This window comes from Melopsittacus undulatus, chromosome 2 (genome assembly GCF_012275295.1).
Source record: "Melopsittacus undulatus isolate bMelUnd1 chromosome 2, bMelUnd1.mat.Z, whole genome shotgun sequence".
NCBI lineage: Eukaryota > Metazoa > Chordata > Aves > Psittaciformes > Psittaculidae > Melopsittacus > Melopsittacus undulatus.
Genome location: NC_047528.1, coordinates 100,536,030 through 100,558,219, shown reverse-complemented (window position 1 = coordinate 100,558,219; position 22,190 = coordinate 100,536,030). Strand labels below are relative to the sequence as shown.

At 40.0% G+C, this 22,190-nt stretch overlaps 1 protein-coding gene across 2 annotated transcripts in view; it reads right to left on the bottom strand.

Moving 5' to 3' along the window:
- Nucleotides 1-16,053, bottom strand: part of NRIP1 (nuclear receptor interacting protein 1) — an 80,552-nt gene extending 64,499 nt beyond the window's left edge. For both annotated transcript variants that reach the window (XM_034074401.1, XM_034074402.1), the window contains exons 1-2: nucleotides 16,031-16,053; nucleotides 8,995-9,079 (exon numbers count right to left, since the gene is read on the bottom strand). The gene's annotated coding sequence lies outside the window, so the exon portion shown is untranslated. The remainder of the gene's footprint in view (nucleotides 1-8,994; nucleotides 9,080-16,030) is intronic.
- Between the last annotated feature and the right edge of the window lie 6,137 nt (nucleotides 16,054-22,190).

Genomic DNA, 22,190 nt, shown 5'->3' with positions numbered 1-22,190 from the left:
TCATGAAAGCATACAAAATAATCACATCTCCCAAGACTTCTAACACTAGAGTTTCCCCTCCCCCTAAAATTTCATCACTACAATTTCAATTATGTCATAAGGTGGCCCTCTGCCGTAGTTCTTCCAAGCAGGAACGCATGAAGCCATTTGATAGAGATCTTAAAAACAGAATCCAAATCAGGATTAAAAAACAAAACAAAACAAAAAAAACAACAAACAAACATGCAAAAACCAACAAAACAAAAAAACAGAAAAACAACACGCCCAAACAAGCCCACAACACAACACACAAAAAGCCCCCCCACTCTATGTGCTTTATCCCCAGGACAGCACTACAGTTGTTCCAGCCTCAGAAGCATTTGATGTTTCTAGTATCATGTAGTATCTAGCTCTAATTCATCCTTTATCACATGCCCTTTCAGTAGTCTTTCACCTGTCTACAGTGCTGATACTAAGGCACAGTAACTGCAATATTCAGGAGTATTTCAGTACATTACATCACTTTTCTGAATTACTTAACCAACCACTGCTATTTCTACGATACAGCGCATTGTGTCAGTTTGCCGGATTCTGCAGATGATCTCCATGTGATATGAGCAAGTTTAACTAAAACAGCCAACTAATTTTTTCACAGAAATAAACAGTCTGATACACATGGCACATCTGTATTTCCAAGCAACTCTTTTTGCTCAGCAAGGAAGGGCAGCAGGTAAGCAGACAACACCATCATGCCATCCCACCACAAGGATGGGACCTTCTGCAGATGGATGGAGCAAGTCATGAGGGTCAGTAGCACTGACACACACACTTGACAAAGTCCACTTGCCACAGCATCAAGCAATAAGCTAACAAGGATTAGATCAGATAGCAGATCTACAATTGTTTATAGCCCATGACTCAACTTTCCCTCCCGTACAGTGACCTTTAAGGACAACAGGAAAAGAAGAGGAGCATCCTCATATGTTAAATTCAAACAATCCATTATCCAAAAGAGTAACTGACATCTGATTCTCCAAATCTACTTAAGTAGCAGAACAGCAATGGGCTCTGATGTCCCCAGAAGGCTGTAACAGAAGAAATTTTATTGTTTCTGTGCTCCTGGTATCTTGTGAAGCACGCACAATTTTCCTCAAAAAAGTAACAACCAAGTCATAAGGTAGCAGACACAGAAATAGCATGATCATCAGCACAAAGAGGATATTTTAAGACCTCCTTCAATGCTTAAGTTCAGTTTTGCAGAGACAAAATATAGCTGGTATTTGCCTAAGCAAAGCTCTGAGGACATCAGAGCTAGAGGAACCATGCACCATTGTAAACCAAAATACTCAGGATTACCCCAAAAGTAGTGTCCAAATACTGTTCATCTCCTCTACTTCACATTAGAATACTTGGAAAACAAAATCAGAGCAAGGTAATGCAGAAATGAAATTGCTTGGAGAGCCTGAAGGGCACACTGAACAGACTCTTTTTTCATTAATAGAATTCACAGTAGAAAATGACTAATGATAATACTTGAGGTCCAGATGATAAAGTTTGGGGAACTGGCCTTTTATGCATTTCAGATAAAAGGCCAGTTTGGTCATATGCGTGCCAAGATAGCCTTGAGGAGATGACAAACTAGATGACAAACTTTAAAAAGAAGTTCGTGAGCAGCCACGCAAGACAGCAGTGTTGAAGAGCTATATCCAAAAAACAGGCTCAAACTTTCGTGTTTGACATCACAAACCAAAGACAAGACAGAGTTCAGTAAACAGTAAATGTGATTCTGCACAACCTTGTTATCTCTTCATCTTTGCTGTTAAACCTATGTGAGGGAGTGCAAAGAGGTTACAAAATGCTATCAGCACAGTTTATTAAATGTTCCTTTTGCATTTATTTTATAGCAGGATAAAACTTCAGGTAGCAGAAAATTAAACACCAGTAAGTCGAGAGGACCAGGACAGATTCTTGAGAAATCATCCTGACCTCCATCAGCAAGGGGAAACATTGCTTTGAGAACTCTTGCACTCTTACCTGGCCACTGTTGAGCAGGTCAGGACAGATTTGCTCTTAGCACATTAGGAAAAGCAAATGGTAAAGACACGGATTCATCCCTTCCAGATAAATTTGCCTGAAGTAACAAAGTGTATTTTTCAGTTTGTCTCTCTACTCCACAACCATTCCTTACTACTCCATTATTCCGGGAGTTCTGGGAGTTTAATTTACAATCTTGGAATTCAGGTGAAATTTTGGCCTTACTGAAGTCAGTAGTACTATTCCTTCAAATTTCAATGGTTAAGGATTTTATGTTTATCTGTGGTGTTCCTCCACCCCACCTCTTTACCCCTTTTAGATTATTATATTCTGATTTTGAACTTTACCTCCTTTTCACATCTTGCCCAAGAGATTTTGCTTCTCTCTTGTGAAAGCACCTTTAGTTCACTTCAAGTTATGACTGCTGTTATGACTTCAAGAAAAATCAAACTGTTGTCCTACCTGCACATTTAGCAAGCACTGAGTAGGACGTGAAGCCTTCAGCTCTTACGAAAATGGGAGAGGAAGGATGCTCTTGCTTAGTAGTCATAGGGTATCTCCAGAAGTTACACATAGTCCAGTAAGACTATTTATTGAATCAACCAGGCAAGTAATTTTTTTCCATAATGATAAGCAAAACAACTATATTCAGAGTTGACAGCTACAGATGAGAAAATAGAGGCCTAGGTCCTGTTTTTTTGATTGCCTGAGAAACTAAGGCAGATACAGCAGCTTGCTGCTCTTCCCTGATGTTTTACACCACTTTTTCACCTTATTTCAGCAGCAGTGGGAATAAAGACAAAAGCAACAGCAAGAACAAAGCATGAATCCCATTCTTGCAAAAAGACGGAGGGGGAACAAAAGACAGAAGTGGATAGACTACTTATAGCAATTACTGTCAAGTATTTTTGCATTTCCTTCCTTAATGTAGCCCCTTTCCTACAGGAAAGCCTAGAAATAGTTCTGAGAGGTTCCCTTTGTAGGACAATGAAAAAGGAAAACTGTAATAAGACTATGCAATGAAGATAAATTTTCCCAATAAATACAAGCTACAGGAAACACATGGAGGTCAAATAAAACTATTATTTGCCTTTTCAAACACTATTTTCTTCAGCTGCTAAATAGTAACATTATGAAGCCATTTTAGACAGTAAAATTTCACCTTATATTAACCTTCCATATTAAGTAAACAAACCTTTCTAGCCAATAAGCATCTCTGTGAACTCTCCAAGATGATAAGCAATACCTTAATTACACTCATTTACATGACTTTGAAATCGTTCCAGACCAAAGTCATCAACTACAAGGTCAAAGAGTGTGGAAATCTAAAATAAGGAGAAATCCATAGTCAGTTCACACAAGCACATGGTGCAGCACCATTTTTACTCAGTTTGTAAAGGGTCAGGGATACCAACCAAGTGCTTGTCTTCTCACCAATTACCTGAAAAAAGCAAATCTCTGAAACTTCAAAGACTGCAACTGTGTCCTTTCCTTTTCTGAAGACTATTTGAAGTTGAAAAGAATGGACACTTCAGAATTGTTTTTAACACCTCATGGCCAGTCAAGCTGTATGAATACCTTACACAAATGTTTTACCCTATTCTAACTGAAAGGTGCAATGCAAAAGAGATATTAAGAAAAAAAAAAAAACAAAACACCACAGTTGATTCACTGACAGTAACAGAACATATGATAGTCCTGTTATATTCAATAATGTTAACCAGTTTTGCTGAGATTTATCCAGTGATGGAACAGTAGAAAAGAAGCCGTCATAATGACTCCGTATCACTGAGCTTCATGAACTGTGCAGACTCACAGAGAATCCTAAACCCAATAAAAATTACTACCTACACTTCCACTCTCATCAACGAAAGTAGACCATATCCTTACGGGGAAAAAAATATCCTGTATGAAGTCCTAAGTACAATCTCTAGCATACTACTTGAAAACATTTATTATTCTATTCATACTATGCTTAGATCAGGAAATGCTAATTACATCCAAGCAGCAATTATCAAGATTTTAACAACGACTGTTGCGAGACACTTCATCAACTATGTTCTGCCCCGAAACAGCAGAAAAGCAGACACAGTGTCCATCCCACTCCCAAGATATTAGATAATGGCTTGGGTATGATCAATAGCAATCAAATTAGCCAAAAATATAGCATGCATACACACTGCACTAATGGATCATTTCAGGATTGTACTTTGTATATTATAGCCATGAAAATATTACAAATACGCATATATGAAAATCTAAAGTACAACTTTTGGATTTAGGCAATCCCATATCAATGCAGTGCAGCTGACAACATTTTCTTAGTGTTAAATTAGATAAATCTCCCTGCACCCGCACTTTACTAGCCAAGCACTTTTTACACAACTCAAGCCAACAACCTTCTGCAATTTAAGTATGATTTAGTGCAAGAGAAGCAATGAGTATTATAAAATTTATGCTTGTTCACCTTCTTTCCCTACAGAGAAGGGCAAGATGTTTTTTTATGTAAATATGTATTAGATTCAAATCATTTAAATAGATATTATTCCATAGAGAACATGATGCTGCATATGCCCATTTCAGCTCCATGTTACTAAATAAACCACCAGATAATGATGTTGTCTTGTTCATCCTAAAGGACACTGAAAATATTTCTGGGTATTTCCAAAAGAAGAGAATTCCATGAGGAGGGGAAAAAAAAAAATGGAAAAACTAAGGTGGCTCTTATAAAATAAGGTAAGAACAAGTTATTCACAAATCACAGATCAGTAAATCTCAGGAACAGGCCACAGCCGTTAGAGCAAACATATACCTCCTGTATGTGGAGCAGTTTTTATAGTATCAATATCAAGTCATTACTACCTTCAAATTTTACTTTTATTTTCCTTTAAATGGAGGAAGGGAAAAACAATCATTGTTTGCAAGGAGAAAACCAAGAAATTTTAGACAGAAGACAGACTATAAAAATTAATGTAGGAATGTTAAACGCAAGGTGCCAAATATTAATTTAATGCAGTTTTATTTCTCAGTTACGTTCAGCTACAAGTGTTACTGCTTGAACGGAGCAGAGAGAGAACACGGAAAACTTAAAGTCTTTTTTTTTTAAAGAGAGCTTTAAGCATTACTTTTAAGTGAGCACATCTCTGTGCTTTTCACAAAATACAAAGGAAGTTAATCAGTATGTTACCACAAATTGCATTTACAGTTAACAATTTAATTCAAAAGTGTGTATTTATTCGAAGTGGGGAAGACTGTCACTGGTCTTGAAGCTACTGCAGATCATTTGGGCCATAGTCAGTTATGTTACAATACAGTCTGACCTCTACTTGATTTTAAAATAGGATAATCACCTTCAACTATGTATGAACCTTGAACATTATCAAAAACAGTTTTATTGCATCAACGATTTATTAATAGTCTTATATTAATAGTAATGTAACTTTGATTTTACAAAGTCATAAAGATGATGAGAAATACAGTCAAGACTTACTGTGCTATCTATTTTATTTTAGGCTTAGAAGGCAACCTCATAATGCAGTCACCGGAACTATCCAGAGAGTAACTGCTATAAAGGAGAAAACAACAGAATACACATGTATCATCCCACTTCAGCAATGGAGTGGGAAAGATACAGACAGCATAATGAAGTCAAGATAAATACCAAAATCTTTTAAGAGCTGAAGTTCTCCTCCAGCTGACCATATCTGGAATTGGAAAACTGCTTGTGCTGTGGCAGGTAACCTCTGGACAAGCACATTAACAACAACTGCTAGATCCCCCTTCCAAGTGAAGCACTGGCAACAGACCAAATCCTACAGGCTCACATTCACAACAAACCTGAACCAAGAAGGAAGTGTTTCTCCCAAACCTTTCTGGTTCAGAACACCTGCCGCTGCAGCAGCCTTGCTGTGTTCGTGTTGCACGGTCACTTTTATAGCTGTTAGCCCCATTACAACACAGTTAGCAGTTTAAACAAAGAGCAACTAAGAAAGTACAATATTCTATAACTGGCATTTACAGCATCGGCCTTGGACTTCTAATCTTTACCAGACAGGCACACAAATCAATCTATCAGCTCATAAAGGTATGCTTTTTAACCTCTAAAACAGATGGGATTGGCCAGAAATGTCTGGCATGTCAAACTGCTAATCACTGCTGCCCTTTGCACAAAATAACCCACTTAAGTTGAGGCATGGTTGCACTGTAACAGACATTAGTCTGTGGGAAACCCATTTAACTGTCACATACTCCTGCCACTCCTGCTCTCCCTTAATTAAGCCTAATGCCTTATGCTTTGACCTTTTGTTCTAGCCTATTAACCCTATCTAGTACAAGTTCAAATATGTTAAACTTAAGTTTGCTGTAAAATATTAAATGTCAAGCTATGGACAGAATGAGGGATGTTTCTCCACCCTGCAAGTTACCAATCCCTTCACCAGATTTCCTATGATGACAAAATGGAAGCACCGTGTTAGTCCCCAAAGACAAAATACACCCAAATTAACCAGCTAATCAGTTTCACAGCAAAAGCACGGAGTTTCTTCTACTTGCACAGTCTACTTTTTCCTTTTCATCAGAGAAAGGAAAAAAAATGCAGTGAAACTTCTGTTTGCAATTTCATATCCTCAGGCTTTCCGGTTTTATCCAACACACAAAGCACATACTATCAGCCAAGATCACACTGCACTCATTTGTAGTTCTCCAAAACCTATCATTAAAAATAAGACTTAATTGGCATACAGTGACCAATTCCTCCTCAATTAAAGGCTGCCTCTGCCAACCTTGTTCCCACTGAGTCACCACCTTGTTCTTACTACTTACAGATGAGAATTAAAAACTAACAGTAAGTGTATCTTCAAGTGAGTTAAAGTTTCGCAGACCTGCACAAACTTAAATAAGGACGTAAGTTACACATTTTAGATCACTGCTACATAATTTTCCTTTGCTGTAAGCTCAAGCTTAGCACCACTGTCTTCCCCTCTTGTATCTCTTACATCATGAAGGTTACACAGCATCAGTGAGATCAACAATTATGTTTGTAAAGCAGGACTCTTTTGGAGAAAGACCACTGTAATGGTCCAGAACTTAAAACACGAAGTCTAATTCCAGTAACAAAACCAAATCTCTGATCAAGACATAACTGTACTTGACTCCGCATTGAAACTATTTACAATGCTATGCAATTCACACTTGTATATCAACACATGTATTCTATAATTAGTACTTATAATCAACACCCCCAACCCCTCCCCGGCCCCCCCCCCCCCCAAAAAAAAAACCCAATACATAGCATCTAACTGGTTTATAATATTGGTTAGAAATGGAAAAGAAAAATGCAAACTGTATCAGGATTACCAGCCACGTATACACTGATAACCAGGCTTTCATAAATCTTTATCTTAACCACCTCACTGGTAAGTTGAATACTCGATGCAAGACCCTTATTTACCACTTGCACTTCTGCACCTCTTGACTAAATAGAACTGCTTCTAAACAGAGGTGAGAATCTTGAAACAAATCTTTGAAGCACTTTAACGTTAATTTCTGAAGATATGAAAGATTTTAAAAGCTTGTTGCCACAAAAGCCACTGTCTACTAAATTCTGTTAAGGCTGTATAAGTGACCATCTGCTGCTGATCACAACAATTCTCAAGTTGTAAATAGCTAATTAATTAATGATGCTTTAATTCCAAAGTGCCTATCTTACTGATTCTGAGACCAGCAAGTAACATAATTAACTTTCCTGTAAATACAATTACTCAGACAACTAAGAAGCACTACAGCAATGATAGATATTTGTTTTTAATTTTTCAAGAGTCAGACACAAAACGTTATTGGGAGGGCAAGGGGGAAGAAACAGATTCCTCATCTTAATTTCCAAAACACTGATTCTGAATAAACCCAAATCTCCTCAATTTAAAGAGTGCCAATATTTTCTAATTATTTCACTTTGCTACATTCTATTACATTGAAGATACACAAACTGAAGTACATAAATGCTATACAACACCATACTCAAACGAAGTCAAGCAACACATGGATTTATTAAAAAACAGAAAGATCCATCCTTGCACCTGCAATCTGTGTCATCACAACAGATATGTGAGAAGTTTTGCAGGCTGGGATTTGGTGTGACTGCCTCCAGCTTCTAGACCTTCCCTACTAATACTCACAAAAGTTGCCACTGGAGGCAATGCAAATGAGTCCTAAGAGAGACCAGAAACAAAACAACAACTGTTTGTCAACCACTACACGCCCAAATTGTATTCTTTATGCTCATCAGGATTCTCAAGTTCTTAAGCATGCATGTAGGCCCACCGAGTACAGTGGGGCTACTCAAGTGGATAAAATTACTCACAAACCAAAGTGCATACACATAAGCAATCACTGGACAACACTCAGGGAATTATTCCCCAGTATCAAAGAAAAATAGGATTTAGGAAATGGGAACCAAGGGAACAGATCCAAACAAAATGACAGCAGTGCTAAATGTCTACAAGCCACTGTAATGTAATATCTAATAATGATTATACTGTGACAGTCCCTTGCCACAGAAGCTCAATTTGGATCTGTTTTATTTAAAAAGTAAAAGAGATTGTAACACAGTAAATTTTATTTAATCTTCTCTTTCATTCTGAAATTATATGTAAATCAAATTGTTCTCTATTTAGCAGCTACCTCCTAAACAAGTAGGCTAAATCTTCAGGGTTTACCAGCAAATTCCACACAAAAGGTTCAGATGTTACAAAAATATTTATTTCTCCTTAATCAGTACTCTCTAAAAAAAAACCAAAAAACAACAAAAAAAAAACAATAAAAAAGAGTCTTACAGTAAAAGAGGGGAATTAGCTTGAAAATTTTCACTTAAAACATATTATAATATTAAAAGGCTTGTATATAGCAGCCAGTTGTCCAACAGACTTGGCAAGAAGCAACCCCAAACCAAAGAGACAAGGTAAATAACACAGACAAATTATTTACCTTGAAAGCTGTCCCATCGGGAAAATTCTTCCTTCAGGAGTCCAAGGATGCATTAATTTTCTTCCTCAACAATTCCATGCTTGATCTGAAAAAAAACAGCAGAAATTGCCCTATGAAAGTCCACACACTGATTTTTCATATCCAATATACTTCTACTTACTTATTGGTGCAATAGAAAGCAATGTTTAAATGGCTAGTGAGAACGCCAAGTAACATTTCTATTCCAGAAGAAAAACAGAACTCCAAACTTCAGAAATCAAAGCCTTCAAAACAAAACCATCCGTAATACAAGTAGAAACAAATGGCGTTGTCTAGACTTGTATTGACTAAGTCAATAGTATTTCTGCAAGAACAAAATCCATGTTCAACCGATTCAAAGCTACTCTCTTCCTTTCATTCAAAAACCAGCTGTGACATGAAAGCCCTCCTTCCTCTGCAGTAATAACTGCTTAACACTTCAAACTTGCACTTACCAAAGTCAAAATCATAAAGAGACCCTATTCTTTTAAATATATATACACACACAAGGAAAAGAGCACAGTATAACTGGTGAATGTAATGCTAAACACCACAAAATTAGTTAGAAAAAAAATAAACAAGTAGAAAGTACAATATTTGCTTTTGACATGTTTAGGTATTATATAGTATTATAGTTATAAGATGTTATTCGTCACCTGAAAAATTCTTCTCACCACTTCTCTACTATTACTAAGTTTTGCTAAAAGATGCAAACTTACAGCTAGTCCAGATCATTGTTATTGGCACTGCTTTAGCCTTGTTCTTGTGACAAGCCACACTGTTAAAGGATATGTTAAATCTTGTGTCACCAAGTTACCACCCAAACAGCATGTTTGTTATGCATAGAGTCAAATATAACTACAATAAAAATATATTTAAAGTAAAACAAACACGCCCCCAAACAAATGGCACATAAAAAAATACATATATGCATATATACATACATATACACACACATACACACACTTTATCCCCTCTTTGGCTGAACTTTCCCCTTCTCCCGGTTCGCACTGAGAGAGTTCTCTCCTCTTTTCCACACCTTTAGCTTCTGTTCTCACTAAACTTGCATACAAAAGCTTTTTAAATACAGAATTTCTTTAGCACAGAGGACCCCACTGGTAGCTCTGGGCCCACAGGGTGAAGAGAGGCAGAGGAAGCACATGCACTGTGAACAGCTTTCAGCATTTCCCCTTGCCACAAAACCACCTGGGCTAATGCCAGCTTAAAGAAAAAGCATCTGACTCTGACTACTGCAATGTGTTACATTAGGGAGGAACCAGTAAGAAAATGTAGTAAATAAAGTAATTAAAAAGAAAACCAACCAACCAACCAAAACACAAACAACCGACAGGTGCTGATGGGTGGTCATCCAAAAGAAGACCTATTCAAAGCTTTCAAGTCCATGAAATAACAGAGGCATGCTTGACCACTGCCAGCATCAAGACCCAACAAAAGCAATAGAGCTAATTAAGCTGAAAAAACAGTAGTCAATACTCTGAAACACTACATATAGACAGTATTTCAAATCTTTCCCCTATGCACAGCACAAAATAAAAAGACAGTTTGCACCACAGAACAGTAGCAACCCTCAACATTTGAATTCAATTAGGGGAAAAAAAATATAGCTATCATTGCAGTCAAAACAAACATGGAAATGATGGGTAATGAAAGTGGTAATAAACATAGTTCAAAGCCTTTCCTATCCCATTTCACTGAAAGCACAAACAAGCTGGATGTGAAATCTTTTGTGACCAAAGGAAAAATGGGAGAAAAGGTCCCTCAGAGCAGAAGAAAGCAGCACTTAAAAATATATATTCACCATTTCAAGTCACCTTAATTCGAGAAAAAATAGTATCAATATTTTTCTTCTAGAGTATACATGTAGACAAACTTTTTTCCTGATCACTGCCAAATGGCTTTATTTAAGTAGTTCTACTTTCAACAGAAGACAAATCTGTATTTAGTGGGAGGGAAAATACAACAAACACCTCACACTGTATTGCCATCAGGGTCCACTGTATAGCCAGGACTTCCTTTAGGTCAGCATTAGACAGCCTTTCCTGCACTGTCCCAAATGCAGGTTTAAAGGTCTGCAACAGTTCAGAACGAGAGACAAAAGAATTTATTTCTGGAGAACAATTCAATATTCCTTCAATAATATTTTAAAATTAAGGAAAAAAAATAAATACTTTCCTAGAATAATACTTTATCCCCCAAAACTTCACCTCACTTGCTTTGCACACCTTATAGTTTCTTTTTTTGAATGCTGAATCTTATATATATTATAAACTGCTGCAAGTGGGATAGGTGATGACATGAACATCATCAACAGGACAATCTCCTGGGGCAAGAAGGGTAATTTCTTTCCACCTCAGAGGCAAGACTTCCTTTCTACATCACTGAAAAGCCTTTTCAGTTTCCTTTCCCACTACATTTTCTCAGTGGGGTAGGGCACAGAGAAGTAGAAACTTCATAGCCATGAGTCTTAAAAAGTTCACTATGAAAATACCAGCATCTGAGCAGCAGTACCAGCCTAGCACTAATAAGAACAAAAATACTGCTCTTGCTCTCTTGCAAGCAAGGAAAACTACCTGGACACATTTTACAACAGAAATTCACTGAACTCCCTTATTTGTTTTCAAGTAACAATTTTAGTTGAGACCAAAACACATCCTACACCTAGCACTTGATCTCTCCTGTCTCCCTTGTAATTTTCTTTCTCAAGAGGAGGAAGGGCAGCCCCCCAGAAGTCTTCCCCCAAAACTCGCTTTTCTACACTAAACTCAACCACTTAGAAACTAACAGAAGATCTGTAGCTTCTGCTTTTAATCTGATTTTGTTTATAAGCAAAATTGGTTTTCCTCTGCTGAAAACAGTGGTATTTAGAAATAAGTGTAATGAAAACAGTTTCTCTCAAGACAAGCAATTAAACAGGAGCAATGAACTCCAGTAACAATTTAAGCATGAAAAGACTATGCCAGGAGGGGGTTGACCCAAACTAAGATGGCTAGCAACAACTTCTTCCCCTTCCTACACATGAATTATTTATTTACACGAGCCTTAGTTCCAATTCTCCATCTTCAAGCATCAAGCCAAGCGACCTGCAACAGACAGCCAAATAAATTACCAATTCTTTCAAGTGCTAACTAGGCCTGTTAACATTTCTAAGTATTTGAAATAAATAAAACAGAAACACTAAAGCCCGGGCACTCATCTTTACCAAAAGAATTCTACCTGCTTCTCCTCAGGCAGATCTTCCCACCACAGAACGCAGGACAATTTTTACACAGCCACAGACATCTGCCTGAAGTACTGCCTGCCACCCATAGTGCCTTCTTTTCTAACTGCATTTTCAAATGCAGCTAGCAAAACCTTAACACCACAATCGCCAAAACCAATGCCACAAGCCTTTAAAATACTTCCCTCAATTTTCCTCACATTTGCCATAGGCAGGCCAGCACAGTTCAGATAGTTATTGTTCTTATCATTTTGGCCTACTGGCAGGAAGAAAGAGCAAACCACAAACACAGTTACCATTAACCTTTATGTCTTTAGTTTAAGACTGTTTAGATAGACTGTCAAGTTTATGTTTTTTTAATCTGTCTTATACATTTGTGCATATTCTTTCATACCTTTTCCTCCTGCTCAGTCTTCATTCCCTACCTACATTATCTTTCCACTTGCCTGTCATTAAACCCCTGCTGAGCAATAATGATTCATTCTTCAAAATTTGCACTTCTTTTCCCAAAAGTGTATTTATCCTTTTTTAATTCATAGGCTAGTTACCCTATTTATCCCACCTACTGCTCATCATCCAGCATGTGTCATCCAGCATGTGCCACCCAGCAGCAAAGGGGCTTGTGCCCCCACACCAGGCACCTAGCTGGGATCCCCACACTCTCCCCAGTCTCTGCTCTGGACTCCCTCTGCTTGCTCTACATTCACATATAGGGGGAAATAAACCCCAAATCACAAGCCACTTGGGTTTTGAGGTTCAGGCAAATTTCAAGGAGTTATTCTAAACTGAACAAAATATTAGCCTTCACATCGTCTCAGATAGCCCTACAAGGAGGTGTCAAGCTCAACCCTTGAGCAAGGCAGCTGACTGTGGGAAATGCAACTCCTTGACTTTGCCTTGGGCAGGTTTATACATGTGCTCGGCACAACACAAAAAGAGTTTATCTTTTGATTTAGTAGTGTCTTGCACTGTCACTGGTAAAATTAACAGCACTCTCACTGCTAACAATAATACAGCTGGTATGACAGAAACCTTATGCCAATGTTCAAAGCCAGAAAAAGAAAGTTAGCTCTGAAAAGACAAAACAGGCTTTAAGCAAGCAAGCTGTTGTCAATTTTTAAGGCAATCCCATATTAAGCAAAGCCTACAGGGAAATATGATCACTATAAAGTTAATTCGAGTTCCACAGCATTTAATGAATCACTTAAAAAAAACTAAAACAAAAAAAAACAAACAAAAAAAGAAAAAAACACCAAAAACCCCACATTTTCCTTGGTGCCTTTTATAGACCAGATTTACCCTAAACACAGCTATCAAACATTGCAGGTGACACAGCCAACATTTAAATCACCCATTCGAGTTTACAATCTAAAAACATTAGTTCACTTTTACTACTTTATCAACATAGTCTTTATGATCATAATAAATTTTGGTTAGTTCATCTCTTACTTCAGAAAAAGAAACAAGTATGGGGAGCAGAGAGGAAAAAGACATTTCTACCTGGTGATTTCCTACCCTAAAACCAAGCGAAGGGAAAAAATTAAAATCCCACCAATACAGTTTGGCATTTGACAGCATCTTGTACTTGGCTGCATGCACAGTTCTACACAAATCTGAATGCTATTGACAGAGCTTGCTCATCAGGTAACTCGGCACTGTAGTCCAGGCTAACAGGAAGTCAGCTTTCACTCTTACCTGGAACAGGCAATCACTGCATGTTAGCTCCTCCACCTCATTCCATAGAAGAAGCATTTCACTCACAACAAACTTGCTGCCTTGCTTTGAAGTCAACATCAATTCTATCTCAAGGGATCAATGATAAAAATAACTGGTCAGACTTCTCAACCACAAGTTTAAGAAGACAGCAGCCCCAGACAGCAAAAGTCCCAGACCTGCCCAAACACTGTCTGGACAAGAACTTTTGCTCTCAGAGATGTCGAATCTTGTTGCCCATATAGCAACAGTTATTCAGCTGCCATTAAATGCGATTTTAACCACCAGATATCCTCAGCTCAGAAGGCTTTGGTCATATGGCATCTTAATGTGCCACTTCCTAGTGTGTTCAGCCAGCCCTAGAAACAGTAAATCGCATTTGAATATTAAAGAAAAGTGTTTTCCACCACTCAGTCAAGGATATGCTACCTCCTTTCCACAAGTGACTGCTTCTCCACAGGTCTTTGCAGACTGGATTCGCACTCTTTGTAAGTAAAGCTTTACGGTATCTCTGAACATTTATAGTGCCATGACTCAGTTAAATTCTAATCAGCCTGTGAGCTGTCAGACACTGCAGGCAGGTCCCCTCAAAATAAAACAAGGAATAATGTAGTCTCCAGGTTCCAGAAAGATGAAGCAGGGACAACTTCCACTTCAGCTTTTTCCCAACAACAACTTAACCCCAAAGCCAGAAATCCTACCAGAGCTTCAATACGTCTCAAACATTTTAGCTGATTACATACTGAAATTAAAAACCCATTAAATCATCAGAATCCTGCATGCAGAATCCACGAGAGGTGCAGCACAGACAGAAGGCTGTTTGCACCTGACAAAGCTGTCCCTTATTTTGTCCACGCTAGGTTTCATTATGTTTCACCACTTTCCAACTTAAATCACCTACTGACACTTAAAAAGAACAGCCTCAAACAACATGTTCCGTGGGGAGAAAAGGGGAGAGGGCGGCAATTAAAAAGGAAAATAAAAATCACCTTTAAAGGGCTTCAGGGACACAAAAACACGTCTGGAAAAAGTAACCTTTAGTCTAGAAGGGAAACAGCGACGTCCCTAAGGAGCCCGAGGCGATGAGAAGGCATCTTTGGGGGAAGCAGGGAGCACAGCGCCTGTCACCGACAAGAGGCGACGGAAAAAGCACCTCGGGCACCGGCCGCTCGCCCGCAGGTCAAGGCGGGGCGGGCGGTGGCACACAGCCGGGGGGAGGCGAGAAGGGACTGTGGCCTTGCCCGCAGCTGCCGGGAGAGCAGCTGGGCGGCAGCAAGGGGTGGCGGGCGAGGCCGCGGGCGGCGGGGCCGGGTCTGCCTCCCGACACCACGGGCGGCCGCCGCAGCCGCTGCGCACCGAGCTTGCGGCTCCTTAAATACTTCACACGCACACCGGGAAAGCAGCAGCAGCAGGAGGGTGTCCCTCCAGAACGGCGACCCGGGCTTGCAGCCAGCGCTCGGGAAAACACTCGAGGGTCTCGGGGGGAAAGACTAATAACTTTTCCGTCCCTCCCGCCCCCCCCAAGCCCACCCTACACAGCCAAACTTTCAGCTCGCACCGGCTGTGCAGGGTGCCGGAGGAGCTGCCGTCACCGGAAACAGCCCCCGCCACCGCCAGCCCCGCGTCGGGCTCACCCCGGCATTGTTCCCCGCTGCCGCCGCCCGGCAGCGCGGCCCGGCCCGCCCCGCTCTGCCATTTCCCCGCCAGCCAGCGGGGCTGCCGGCCGCGGAGCGCCGCACTCACCCTGCAGCGGGTCCGCGCACCCTCTCCCTCCGCGGCGGCAGCGGCTCCTCCCGGCCGGGCTGCCTGGTGCCTCTGGGAGAGGCTCCGGCGGCGGCTGCCGCGCAGGCAACGGATATACACACACACCGCCCCGGCGGCCGGTGCCGGCGCGGAGAGGAGCGGCGGCGGCTCCCGAAGCCGAAGCCCGCAGCTGGGTTCCCCGGCTGCAGGACAGGACAGGACGCGCCGCCTCTCCCCCACACGCCTCCCCCCCGCGTCCTCCTGTCCGTCCGTCTCTCTGTCTGCTTGTGCGCCCGTCACCCCCTCCCGGCCCCGCGCACATACACGACGAGCTCCGCTGCTGTCCTCTCCGCGGCTCGGGGCTCTGCTGCAATGCCTGCGAGGCTGACTTTCAAAGCCTAACCCGCAACCGCGATCCTCCCCGCCTTCCACCTCGCCCGCCGCGGCACGGCACAGCCCAGCCCCGGCCCCTCCCCGCGCCGCGCCATTCATCTCGCCGGCCAACTTTCTTAACCCTTTTGTGACCCGCAGCGAGGGGAGGGCGGGGAGAGGAGGGCACGGTGGTGGGGGGAAAGGGGATGAACCCCCGCCCCTCCCAGGGCCGCTGAGCGCGGCGCACGTAGGCAGCTCGCGGAGCCTCCTGCTCTCTAATTAATCCGACTGAAGGCACGGAGCCCCCGGGAAACAAACTTAGGAGCGATAGCACTGGAGGACTCGTATTTAATGAAAACAGCCGTGGCTTAAAAATAACACCTTTTTTTTTTCCCTTGGGGTCGCCTAAGGGGGGGGGGGGGGGGAGGGGGCTTGCAGCCGTTACTATTTCTCGTCGCTTTAAAGCTGATATTTTCATGCTTTTCTCCGAAAAACATGCGCTAGAAACTTTCTTGTCCTTTTTCTCTCTGAACGAGAACCCGAGGAGATCCCGCCAGGGCACGGCCGCTGCCCCAGCACCTGCGGCTGCTCCCGGCCGGGCCCTGATTCCATCCCTGCCACACACCCTGCCTCCATCCCCTCCGTGGCTCCCTGTTTCCCTACCCCGGCCCTGCCCTCATGGCTCCGGGCGCGTCTCGTTACCCCTCGGCCTCCGCGCCCTGGAGAGGGGACAGTCCTTGAACAGGGACGGCCCGCGGGGCCGCCCCGGTGTCGCGGGCTGGGGAGGGGACGCCCGGCTCCCCCCACAGAAGCAGTCCGGGAATCGGGGGCAGAAGGGCTCATCGCAGCCGTGCTGTTAGCCCACGTGGCAATAAATGCTGTTCGGGAGAAAGCCCAGCCTTGGGCTGAGCTTTCCAGGAGAGTCAGCCCTCCATTTTGGTAGGTGGCATCCCCGCCACCTCCGCTGTCAGAAACGGCACAGTATGTCAAGTTGCTCTTTAGACTTCGTTCCCATCAAAGAGGAGAGTATGCAGAGATAGTGGCTGAGCTTGGCTGTATAGGCAAAGCTACAAAGTGTATGTGACCTTTACTACATCTTCTCTGTGCCTGTGTGTGACAAATGTCTTGGCACTTTGCATGGTGTTTGCCAAATGCATTACGGAATACTTTGTGATACTTCTAGAAGTTAAAGACTGAGGAAAAGAATCTAATTTGTTTACAAGTCGCTTATAAACTGTGTGATGATATCTACATTAACATATGCCAACATTCTAAAACTCAAAAAATTACAAATGTTTTTTTTTGGTAAAAGAGTAATATAGTTAACATACAGATCTCCACTTCAACAAACACAAAAGAGAGTCATGTTTGTGGGAAGAAAATAAAATTAACCTAGAGATATCATAAATGAAAATAAATGTGGGAATGTTAAGAAAAACATCTTTCACTTCAGAATGTACAGATTGTGTACAGGCTTACAGCAGAGCTAGTAATGTGTTACTTGACCTATTTTTTAAGCCAATGAAAGATTTAGGTTAACTTCATCATTCTGTGTTTTTAACCACTTTCTTCCAGAAACACAGCAGCAGTTTCTAAAGCTATTGCATGTCACAGTGTCTATACAAGAGTCTCTTGTTTTGAGAACATTTCATAATATAGCCTGATCATGCTTGCATTAAAACAATAAGTTTTGTTCTTCATTTTCATACTAGGCTCATCAGCAAGTTCTTATTGTAAAAAAATATTTTTAATTTTTTTATTTCATAAAGAATCTTTATCTCAAAAATTTTCCAGTGATAAGCAGCAGAATTAGCTGGGGAAAAAGAATTTTTTTATTACTCTAGCAATTTAGCTGCTATTTCAATCAAGAGTGTCTGTAGTAGAGACCTCTTTCATTCTTAACCTTAGGGAATGTGTTGCGTAGACAAGAGACCTACAAAATGAGGAATCTTGGGCAAGCAACGTAAAAATGGGTGCGTGCAATATTTGTTCAAATTATTATTGTTAGTTAACCTAGTTGCCTGAGGACACAAGTTTTGATATGGTGCTATCAACTGAGACTGTATTAAGTAATACAACGTAGGACTTAGGAGGTTATCTCCAACACTGATATTCATATCTCACTGACTTGTGCCACTTGCTCATATTTAAAGTATGAGAATTCAAACAATATACAAAATAAATACACTGTACATGTAAACGAAAAATTCCATCACACAGTGAATTCAGCCTCTCAAGAAATATGAAAGTACCGGTGTGTATTTGTTGGTTCTTCCTGTGCAGTCATCAACCAAACTTGAACACACACTGACTCTCCAAGTGTGAAAGACGTGCATCTACCGATGTTACCCACCTATCTACGATCTGTGGGTGGTGTCTATACCTTTACTTTGTTATAGATGTCCCAAAAGGGGACTTTTTTCAGTTTTTTTTTTCTTTGAAGAACATTCATCACTCTAAGATGTCTGTAAATGGAAGGCAAATTATGACAGAAAAATGTAAACTACCTTTGGATTGCTCTTGGAAGAGAAAAACACCTTTTATAGAGGTTGTATTAGAACTCATTTCCAGAATTGCAAGCACTTAATGGAGAGCTGTCGCTGCTGTACTTTGGTAATTTCAGTGAACCACTTCTTTTTATGTTTATAAAAATACATAATGGTACACACATACCCTCTTTACAATTGCTAACAGGAAATCTCAAGACAGAAAGGTATATTTTTGCCCCAGTAGGAATTCTGTCAAAATCAAATTATAATTGTGATTCTGACATTCTTGAAGTACAAAATTAATCTGTGACCATTTCAAAAATAGTGAAATAAATAGTTGATATACGCCCAACTTTTTTTTTTTTTGACAACTTGGGTAATTACTATAATGCATTTTAAAAAAGCTGAACAAAGCTACAGTTCCAGTAACAAACTTTGTCTTTGTCTTGCTGAAGTAAAACACACAGGTCCATGCCATGAGGTAACAAGATGTGTATTCATTTAAAAAAGAAAATGAAAATGCTATTACATGTTTCCCAAACATTCTAAAGCTAATGCTAGCCTATTTTTAAATCACATAAAGTGCTTTGAAGAGCTTGGGAGAACTACAGTTGCTGTTATTTTGATTTTTCTTTAAGGCTTTCTCAGCCCCTCAAAAAACCAACAGCTCTGAAACTACATTTTTCAATCAAAAGAATTAAGGCCTTGCTTTATGGCATCCAGTCATGATGTGAAAAGCTTAGGATGTGGTCAAGAAGCTTTATAGAAACTAATGTCTGGACTGAATCTTCCTCTAAAACAGTTTGTCAGCCTTACATAGACAAATAATGGAATTCTATCCTTGACTCAGCCTAGTTCAATTCATGTAATATGTCAGATTACCCACTGTTTCAAAGGTGCCTTCACAGAAGATTAAATCACCTGTATTTCAGAACTTCTGTAGGTACACGAAATAAATAGAAACATTATGATTCTTATTTATTCAGTAATTGACTTCAGAGCAGGGTTGCCTAGATAAACAATAATTACATATCAATCAGCATGCATCCATAAATCTGAAGTAGTAAGGTGGAAAAGTCTGCCTTTCTTCAGAAGTACTATTCAGGATTAACTGAATTTAATGGGAACACTATGAGTGCTATTAGGAAAAACTCGTCCAGGGCAAGGGTTTTTGCAGTGTGTACCATAGCGTATACCCTCTTTTGTTCATGACAGCAGCAAGTCTGCAACTGTCGGAGGTGGAGTTGAATTACACAGTAACATGTAAAGGGAAGAGTAATTTACTCTGTGTAACTGAGTACATACAGCTTGTTGCTTACATACCTACTTTTAAAATGATGAAGGTGTTTGTATGCCTGTGTAACTCGTATCATTCCTGACTGCAATTTTTTGCCACTTCTTTTCTTTTATTACACTGGTTACTTATATTTCTACCAGTACTTTGAAGCAGACCATCTGAATTAGCGCCTCAAGGTTTTGGGGTTGGTTTTTTTCTGCATTATTTAAAAGTAGACCTCAGACCATGACTCTTTGATCTAAGAGTAATAAGCAAAGGACCAGATGCTGGAGTCTTTCCAATTACAAAAACATTTAAAGACAGCTGTACCATATAAACACTCATGCAGGAATCATATGCTTGCAGCATCTGCTGAGTTTTGGCCATGCCTCTAAGATGCTGTATCTGTTCTGAGGCATGAGCTAGGGTGAGGCTTACTTTCCCATAGGCTTTTTTTTGGGGTGGAGGTCCTTAGTCCATAGGCAGGAACTACCACTGGGTCTTAAATTCGGTAGCAAGAAATAAACACTGCTTTCAGCCCTATAACACCTTTCATGGGAGAATCATAGGGGCATGTGCTAAGTTGATATGATTGCTTTGTATTTATTATTTACAAGAATAAAATACGGGTGGTTTTAGCCAGAAGAACACATCCTGTACTTGTGAATTTTCTGCAATTCCATCCCACTCTTACAAACAAACATGTGAAATATACTTCTGAGAACACTGCTCTGATGAGTCACGTTCCTGGTAGTGTGAAGGCACATCCAGAAAATAACCAGCCCGGGGACACTACTTCCAATCTGATGCAAGAAAGTACTGGTAGAGCAGGTATAACAGTGTGAAAATACTGTTACTACTTGTGGGTTGATGGCGATGCAAACATATCAGTTGAGAAGGTTGCATGTAGCTGAAACCATTCAGACCATGCATTTTCCTTCCAGACTTCATATTTTCCTCTTTTCTTTGACAAAGATGTTCCCTATCTCAGTGATAAGAGATTGAATGAGGACTGAAGAATTGTGCCCTCTCACAATCTGCATTCAGAAGTTACTCTCAGTTACAGTGTTGTTTCACAGCCTTGTTTTCTTGGCTGTCTAACATGAAATCTGGATAACCCTTTCTCGCAGATCTCATGATGACACAAGCCATGTTGTTGAAACAGCATGTTCTAAAATAAAATGAACAGTACGTTCAAATTATACATGCAGCGATCTGGCAGCCAGTACCACACTGCAAATGAATAAAGTTCTGGAAAGGACCATAGGGAAGCAGCTAAAAAAATGAAGCTGAGGTGTCCTGTGTTTGCCCTTCAGATAATACAGGTACTGGGCAAATGTTTTACAATATATGATCACTTTAATTATATATTAAAATTGCAATAATATTCTTCAGTGCAAATGATCTTAAGTGCTCTGACTCAAGTAAATGAAACTGCTGTGTTAAGCTAAACTGTATCTCATGTATTTTTATTAAATATATTTACCACCCCACATATTAGCTTATGAACAAGACAACCTTTGACAGAAACCCAATAATATAAAATACAAGTTACTTTAATACACTTAAGCTATGGTTCTACCCATCCACTAACTTGGAACATTTGCTTGGGTTACATTAAGTCAGAGGTTTTATTTCTTTATTATTTTTCTCCTTTTGTAAGGAAAAATAATAAATCATAGCTTATTTTATTTAACAACAAAGGAAAAATATGCAAGTCCTGATTTATTTTACCTGATTTCAGTTACACCGGAGTGTAAAGTAAGTATCAAATTTCTAATATGGGACAGGGTACCTTACTTTAGCCAGCTTGGTCCCCATACCTCATAAGAATGGATAAATTATTGATGAAATACACAATAACAGTATTTAAATGACAAAGTAGCATCTTTTCTATTAATCTGTAATATTTCTTTTTTTTCTAAGTAAGTTGCTGATTGTTTCCTTTCTTTTTTTTGTTGTGAGATTTGGAGAGGTGAAGGAAAGAGACTGGCCTCAGAAGATTACTGGAATTCAGAAGTACTAAACTTCTTTATGATTTTGTTTTTTTATAATGAAAAATATATTATTTAGGAAAAACCCATGCTTAACAATTTCCACAAATGCACAAAAACATGGAAAGAGAAAGAATATGTACTACTACTCAACAGTAGTAGGATTTCCTAACGTCACTCATTAAATCCCTCAGAAAAGTGACAACTAAGTAATTCTGAAAAAATATCTGGTTTCTTGGCTAAGTATTTAAAAGGGGCGAAGTTCTGAGGATTAAATATTTTCAAAAAATTGATGCTTACCTGTGTATCATCACAGATTTAGTCATATGTGATTACTGCTTCTGTTTATCTAC